The sequence below is a fragment of the Xenopus tropicalis genome, chromosome 9, assembly GCF_000004195.4.
Source record: "Xenopus tropicalis strain Nigerian chromosome 9, UCB_Xtro_10.0, whole genome shotgun sequence".
NCBI classification, from domain to species: domain Eukaryota; kingdom Metazoa; phylum Chordata; class Amphibia; order Anura; family Pipidae; genus Xenopus; species Xenopus tropicalis.
The window spans coordinates 623,131-632,163 of record NC_030685.2 but is presented as its reverse complement, the minus strand read 5'-3'; positions in this window follow the sequence as shown (position 1 = coordinate 632,163).

Below are 9,033 nucleotides of genomic sequence, written 5' to 3'. Positions count from 1 at the left end.
TGTTTATGGGTCAGTCCCCCTAGGCCCAAACTGTACTAATGGCAGTGACGTGTTTATGGGTCAGTCCCCCCTAGGCCCAAACTGTACTAATGGCACCGACGTGTTTATGGGTCAGTCCCCCCTAGGCCCAAACTGTACTAATGGCAGTGACGTGTTTATGGGTCGGTCCCCCCTAGGCCCAAACTGTACTAATGGCAGTGACGTGTTTATGGGTCAGTCCCCCCTAGGCCCAAACTGTACTAATGGCACCGACGTGTTTATGGGTCGGTCCCCCCTAGGCCCAAACTGTACTAATGGCACCGACGTGTTTATGGGTCAGTCCCCCTAGGCCCAAACTGTACTAATGGCACGACGTGTTTATGGGTCAGTCCCCCCTAGGCCCAAACTGTACTAATGGCACCGACATGTTTATGGGTCAGTCCCCCCTAGGCCCAAACTGTACTAATGGCACCGACGTGTTTATGGGTCAGTCCCCCCTAGGCCCAAACTGTACTAATGGCACCGACGTGTTTATGGGTCAGTCCCCCCTAGGCCCAAACTGTACTAATGGCAGTGACGTGTTTATGGGTCAGTCCCCCCTAGGCCCAAACTGTACTAATGGCAGTGACGTGTTTATGGGGTCGGTCCCCCCTAGGCCCAAACTGTACTAATGGCAGTGACGTGTTTATGGGTCAGTCCCCCCTAGGCCCAAACTGTACTAATGGCAGTGACGTGTTTATGGGTCAGTCCCCCTAGGCCCAAACTGTACTAATGGTACCGACGTGTTTATGGGTCAGTCCCCCCTAGGCCCAAACTGTACTAATGGCAGTGACGTGTTTATGGGTCAGTCCCCCCTAGGCCCAAACTGTACTAATGGCAGTGACGTGTTTATGGGTCAGTCCCCCCTAGGCCCAAACTGTACTAATGGCACCGACGTGTTTATGGGTCAGTCCCCCCTAGGCCCAAACTGTACTAATGGCAGTGACGTGTTTATGGGTCAGTCCCCCCTAGGCCCAAACTGTACTAATGGCACCGACGTGTTTATGGGTCAGTCCCCCCTAGGCCCAAACTGTACTAATGGCACCGACGTGTTTATGGGTCAGTCCCCCTAGGCCCAAACTGTACTAATGGCACGACGTGTTTATGGGTCAGTCCCCCCTAGGCCCAAACTGTACTAATGGCAGTGACGTGTTTATGGGTCAGTCCCCCCTAGGCCCAAACTGTACTAATGGCACGACGTGTTTATGGGTCAGTCCCCCCTAGGCCCAAACTGTACTAATGGCACCGACGTGTTTATGGGTCGGTCCCCCTAGGCCCAAACTGTACTAATGGCAGTGACGTGTTTATGGGTCAGTCCCCCCTAGGCCCAAACTGTACTAATGGCACCGACGTGTTTATGGGTCAGTCCCCCTAGGCCCAAACTGTACTAATGGCACCGACGTGTTTATGGTCAGTCCCCCCTAGGCCCAAACTGTACTAATGGCACCGACGTGTTTATGGGTCAGTCCCCCCTAGGCCAAACTGTACTAATGGCACCGACGTGTTTATGGGTCAGTCCCCCCTAGGCCCAAACTGTTACTAATGGCACCGACGTGGTTTATGGGTCAGTCCCCCCTAGGCCCAAACTGTACTAATGGCACCGACGTGTTTATGGGTCAGTCCCCCCTAGGCCCAACTGTACTAATGGCACCGACGTGTTTATGGGTCAGTCCCCCCTAGCCCAAACTGTACTAATGGCACGACGTGTTTATGGGTCAGTCCCCCCTAGGCCCAAACTGTACTAATGGCACCGACGTGTTTATGGGTCAGTCCCCCTAGGCCCAAACTGTACTAATGGCACCCGACGTGTTTATGGGTCAGTCCCCCTAGGCCCAAACTGTACTAATGGCACCGACGTGTTTATGGGTCAGTCCCCCCTAGGCCCCAAACTGTACTAATGGCACCGATGTTTATGGGTCAGTCCCCCCTAGGCCCAAACTGTACTAATGGCACCGACGTGTTTATGGGTTCAGTCCCCCCTAGGCCCAAACTGTACTAATGGCACCGACGTGTTTATGGGTCAGTCCCCCCTAGGCCCAAACTGTACTAATGGCAGTGACGTGTTTATGGGTCAGTCCCCCCTAGGCCCAAACTGTACTAATGGCACCGACGTGTTTATGGGGTCAGTCCCCCCTAGGCCCAAACTGTACTAATGGCACCGACGTGTTTATGGGTCAGTCCCCCCTAGGCCCAAACTGTACTAATGGCACCGACGTGTTTATGGGTCAGTCCCCCCTAGGCCCAAACTGTACTAATGGTACCGACGTGTTTATGGGTCAGTCCCCCCTAGGCCCAAACTGTACTAATGGTACCGACGTGTTTATGGGTCGGTCCCCCCTAGGCCCAAACTGTACTAATGGCACCGACGTGTTTATGGGTCGGTCCCCCCTAGGCCCAAACTGTACTAATGGTACCGACGTGTTTATGGGTCGGTCCCCCCTAGGCCCAAACTGTACTAATGGTACCGACGTGTTTATGGGTCGGTCCCCCCTAGGCCCAAACTGTACTAATGGCAGTGACGTGTTTATGGGTCAGTCCCCCCTAGGCCCAAACTGTACTAATGGCACCGACGTGTTTATGGGTCGGTCCCCCCTAGGCCCAAACTGTACTAATGGCACCGACGTGTTTATGGGTCGGTCCCCCCTAGGCCCAAACTGTACTAATGGCACCGACGTGTTTATGGGTCAGTCCCCCCTAGGCCCAAACTGTACTAATGGCAGTGACGTGTTTATGGGTCAGTCCCCCCTAGGCCCAAACTGTACTAATGGCACCGACGTGTTTATGGGTCAGTCCCCCCTAGGCCCAAACTGTACTAATTGCACCAACGTGTTTATGGGTCAGTCCCCCCTAGGCCCAAACTGTACTAACGGCACCGACGTGTTTATGGGTCAGTCCCCCCTAGGCCCAAACTGTACTAATGGCACCGACGTGTTTATGGGTCAGTCCCCCCTAGGCCCAAACTGTACTAATGGCACCGACGTGTTTATGGGTCAGTCCCCCCTAGGCCCAAACTGTACTAATGGCACCGACGTGTTTATGGGTCAGTCCCCCCTAGGCCCAAACTGTACTAATGGCACCGACGTGTTTATGGGTCAGTCCCCCCTAGGCCCAAACTGTACTAATGGCACCGACGTGTTTATGGGTCAGTCCCCCCTAGGCCCAAACTGTACTATCTATCTATCTATATATTGCTATTAATATGCCCCGTCCCTGCCTGGGGGCTGTGCCCCTTTGTGCCCATCTTGCCCCCTCTCCCCGTCTCTGTGCTGCTTATTGCGACTGTCGCTCTGTGAGTCCCAGGCGGAACGTTGGGTCGGGCGGAACATTCTATCCTTCCCCTGTGCCTGATCTGTACAGTAAATCCCAGTAGATCTCTGGCCTCCCACTGCCTGTGAGTGAGTGAGGGACTGACAGGGCAGGAGTAGGGGAGGGGGGGGCATTATGGCTTCTCCCTCGTGTCCCGGCCGGTCCTGTTGGATCTCCAGAGCCGGGTCATTCTGGTTCCAGTTCATTACTGGGGATCCAGTAGGTTACAGACATATTCATGGAACCTGTACACCTAGTATCATTACTCCTCCTTATAGTAACCCCCATATAAAGGCACAAGGCTGCAGGCTGAGTTATACAGGGAACTCTGAGTATCACTCATGTATTATAAGGGATAATGTACCCCCTACTGTAAATGATAAGGATATTAGCAGTCACTGAGGGGTTCTGTGCCCCCCATATAAAGGCACAAGGCTGCAGGCTGAGTTATACAGGGAACTCTGAGTATCACTCATGTATTATAAGGGATAATGTACCCCCTACTGTAACGATAAGGATATTAGCAGTCACTGAGGGGTTCTGTGCCCCCCATATAAAGGCACAAGGCTGCAGGCTGAGTTATACAGGGAACTCTGAGTATCACTCATGTATTATAAGGGATAATGTACCCCCTACTGTAAATGATAAGGATATTAGCAGTCACTGAGGGGTTCTGTGCCCCCCATATAAAGGCACAAGGCTGCAGGCTGAGTTATACAGGGAACTCTGAGTATCACTCATGTATTATAAGGGATAATGTACCCCCTACTGTAACTGATAAGGATATTAGCAGTCACTGAGGGGTTCTGTGCCCCCCATATAAAGGCACAAGGCTGCAGGCTGAGTTATACAGGGAACTCTGAGTATCACTCATGTATTATAAGGGATAATGTACCCCCTACTGTAAATGATAAGGATATTAGCAGTCACTGAGGGGTTCTGTGCCCCCCATATAAAGGCACAAGGCTACAGGCTGAGTTATACAGGGAACTCTGAGTATCACTCATGTATTATAAGGGATAATGTACCCCCTACTGTAAATGATAAGGATATTAGCAGTCACTGAGGGGTTCTGTGCCCCCCATATAAAGGCACAAGGCTGCAGGCTGAGTTATACAGGGAACTCTGAGTATCACTCATGTATTATAAGGGATAATGTACCCCCTACTGTAAATGATAAGGATATTAGAAGTGACAGGAATAATTCCCAGGATCCCACACACAGACACACAAATCTGAAGTAGATTTGGGCCGGGTCAGAATCCCATTGCAGGACAGATTATTATTCCTGACCAGGCTGCTCCCACATATTTTAGGGGAGCTGCCCAGATTGGGCGGAGCCAGTTCTGAAGGTGACCACACAGCGCATTTCGGGCCAGCTGGTTCCGGCCGTCACTAACATATTAGAAGTGAACGCTGCGGCCAAGACTTCAATGAGCTCAAGTTAATTTGTGACCTTCACAGAGTGACCGGAGGGGGGATGTATATTTCCAGACGGGGGGTAATTAGGGTCTCAGAGGAAGGCCGGGGGCTCCTATTGGCTACAAATTGCTGCGGGACCCCCGGCCGCACTCAGGTACCACACAGAGGGCAAAGCAAGGAGAGGGGCTGCACTTACACCCCCCTCCTTATTTGGCCAAAAGGATTCATCTCCCCCCTCAAGTGTCAGTGGGAAGGAGAGCAACACATCGGCCTGTGAGTGTGAGTGTGAGTGTGAGTGACAACTGACTCAACAATGTGACCCCCGCGACCCGGCCAACCTGTTCCTCTGCCTGCTGCTCCCTGTGGGGGTCTCACAGTGAGAAGGTTCAGCAGCTGGGCCTGGGGGGCCGGGGGGGTATTTACACTAAACAGGAGGGTCCCAGGCTAAATAAAGTGCAACTGTGTTACTCGCACCTACACAGAATATGCAGGAACATGGAACACAAGAGCTTGCAATTCATACGTGGGGCTTATTGGTTACTATGGGGCAGTGGCCCCCAACCAGTGGCTCCCCAACCCCCTGGATGTTACTCTCAGTGTCCCCAAACCAGTTATTATTGAATTATTATTATTGAGTTATTATTGAATTCCTGACTTGGGGGCAAGTTTTGGCTGAATAAAAATAAGATTTCCTACCAAATAAAGCCCCTGTAAGCTGATAGGGTGCATAGAGGCCCCTAATAGCCAATCACAGCCCTTATTTGGCTCCTCCATGAACTGTTATGGGCTTGTGTTTTACATCTGACTGTGGCTCCCGAGTAAGAAAGGTTGGGGCCCCTGTGCTACTACCCCACTGCTACTATAGGGGCCCCTGTGCTACTATCCCACTGCTACTATAGGGGCCCCTGTGCTACTATCCCACTGCTACTATAGGGTCCCCTGTGCTACTATCCCACTGCTACTATAGGGTCCCCTGTGCTACTATCCCACTGCTACTATAGGGGCCCCTGTGCTACTACCCCACTGCTACTATAGGGTCCCCTGTGCTACTATCCCACTGCTACTATAGGGGCCCCTGTGCTACTATCCCACTGCTACTATCCCACTGCTACTATCCCACTGCTACTATAGGGGCCCCTGTGCTACTATCCCACTGCTACTATAGGGGCCCCTGTGCTACTATCCCACTGCTACTATAGGGGCCCCTGTGCTACTATCCCACTGCTACTATAGGGGCCCCTGTGCTACTATCCCACTGCTACTATAGGGGCCCCTGTGCTACTATCCCACTGCTACTATAGGGGCCCCTGTGCTACTATCCCACTGCTACTATAGGGGCCCCTGTGCTACTATCCCACTGCTACTATAGGGGCCCCTGTGCTACTATCCCACTGCTACTATAGGGGCCCCTGTGCTACTACCCCACTGCTACTATAGGGGCCCCTGTGCTACTACCCCACTGCTACTATAGGGGCCCCTGTGCTACTACCCCACTGCTACTATAGGGGTCCCTGTGCTACTATCCCACTGCTACTATAGGGGCCCCTGTGCTACTACCCCACTGCTACTATAGGGGCCCCTGGGCTACTACCCCACTGCTACTATAGGGGCCCCTGTGCTACTATCCCACTGCTACTATAGGGGCCCCTGTGCTACTATCCCACTGCTACTATAGGGGCTGCTGTGCTACTATCCCACTGCTACTATAGGGGCCCCTGTGCTACTATCCCACTGCTACTATAGGGGCCCCTGTGCTACTATCCCACTGCTACTATAGGGGCTGCTGTGCTACTATCCCACTGCTACTATAGGGGCCCCGTGCTACTACCCCACTGCTACTATAGGGGCTGCTGTGCTACTATCCCACTGCTACTATAGGGGCCCCTGTGCTACTACCCCACTGCTACTATAGGGGTCCCTGTGCTACTATCCCACTGCTACTATAGGGGCCCCTGTGCTACTATCCCACTGCTACTATAGGGGCCCCTGTGCTACTATCCCACTGCTACTATAGGGGCCCCTGTGCTACTACCCCACTGGTACTATAGGGGCCCCTGTGCTACTACCCCACTGCTACTATAGGGGTCCCTGTGCTACTACCCCACTGCTACTATAGGGGTCCCTGTGCTACTATCCCACTGCTACTATAGGGGCTGCTGTGCTACTATCCCACTGCTACTATAGGGGCCCCTGTGCTACTATCCCACTGCTACTATAGGGGCTGCTGTGCTACTATCCCACTGCTACTATAGGGGCCCCTGTGCTACTATCCCACTGCTACTATAGGGGCCCCTGTGCTACTATCCCACTGCTACTATAGGGGCTGCTGTGCTACTATCCCACTGCTACTATAGGGGCCCCTGTGCTACTATCCCACTGCTACTATAGGGGCTGCTGTGCTACTATCCCACTGCTACTATAGGGGCCCCTGTGCTACTATCCCACCGCTACTATAGAGGCCCCTGTGCTACTATCCCACTGCTACTATAGGGGTCCCTGTGCTACTATCCCACTGCTACTATAGGGGCCCCTGTGCTACTATCCCACTGCTACTATAGGGGCCCCTGTGCTACTATCCCACTGCTATTATAGGGGCCCCTGTGCTACTATCCCACTGCTACTATAGGGGCCCCTGTGCTACTACCCCACTGCTACTATAGGGGCCCCTGTGCTACTATCCCACTGCTACTATAGGGGCCCCTGTGCTACTATCCCACTGCTACTATAGGGGCCCCTGTGCTACTATCCCACTGCTACTATAGAGGCCCCTGTGCTACTATCCCACTGCTACTATAGGGGCCCCTGTGCTACTACCCCACTGCTACTATAGGGGCCGCTGTGCTACTATCCCACTGCTACTATAGGGGCTGCTGTGCTACTATCCCACTGCTACTATAGGGGCCCCTGTGCTACTATCCCACTGCTACTATAGAGGCCCCTGTGCTACTATCCCACTGCTACTATAGAGGCCCCTGTGCTACTATCCCACTGCTATTATAGGGGCCCCTGTGCTACTACCCCACTGCTACTATAGGGGCCCCTGTGCTACTACCCCACTGCTATTATAGGGGCCCCTGTGCTACTATCCCACTGCTACTATAGGGGCCCCTGTGCTACTACCCCACTGCTACTATAGGGGCCGCTGTGCTACTATCCCACTGCTACTATAGGGGCCGCTGTGCTACTATCCCACTGCTACTATAGGGGCTGCTGAGTTATGATGCCCAGTATATACGGTTCCTATGTAGAACTTCCTTAGAGCGTAAGAGGAGTAGATTGTTGGCTCATGGGACAAAACAAGTCACTTATTTGCAGACATTGGCTCGGGGGGGGGGGGTCCTTGCTGAGTTATCTCTGGAGCAAAGAGCCACTTTGTCAGCCTTTGATAATGAGCCGTTCCCAGGGGGCAACAGTAGCAACGGACTCAGTGCTGTAAAGTATCTGTTATATGGTCAGTGTAACATGCCAGTCCTATACACACTGGCACCAACCTGGGTAATGCCACCCTGTCTGTGTGCCGGGTCAGTGTAACATGCCAGTCCTATACACACTGGCACCAACCTGGGTAATGCCACCCTGTCTGTGTGCCGGGTCAGTGTAACATGCCAGTCCTATACACACTGGCACCGACCTGGGTAATGCCACCCTGTCTGTGTGCCGGGTCAGTGTAACATGCCAGCCCTATAAACACTGGCACCGACCTGGGTAATGCCACCCTGTCTGTGTGCCGGGTCAGTGTAACATGCCAGTCCTATACACACTGGCACCAACCTGGGTAATGCCACCCTGTCTGTGTGCCGGGTCAGTGTAACATGCCAGTCCTATACACACTGGCACCGACCTGGGTAATGCCACCCTGTCTGTGTGCCAGGTCAGTGTAACATGCCAGTCCTATACACACTGGCACCGACCTGGGTAATGCCACCCTGTCTGTGTGCCAGGTCAGTGTAACATGCCAACCCTATAAACACTGGCACTGACCTGGGTAATGCCACCCTGTCTGTGTGCCGGGTCAGTGTAACATGCCAGTCCTATACACACTGGCACCGACCTGGGTAATGCCACCCTGTCTGTGTGCCGGGTCAGTATAACATGCCAGTCCTATAAACACTGGCACCGACCTGGGTAATGCCACCCTGTCTGTGTGCCGGGTCAGTGTAACATGCCAGTCCTATACACACTGGCACCGACCTGGGTAATACCACCCTGTCTGTGTGCCGGGTCAGTGTAACATGCCAGCCCTATACACACTGGCACCGACCTGGGTAATGCCACCCTGTCTGTGTG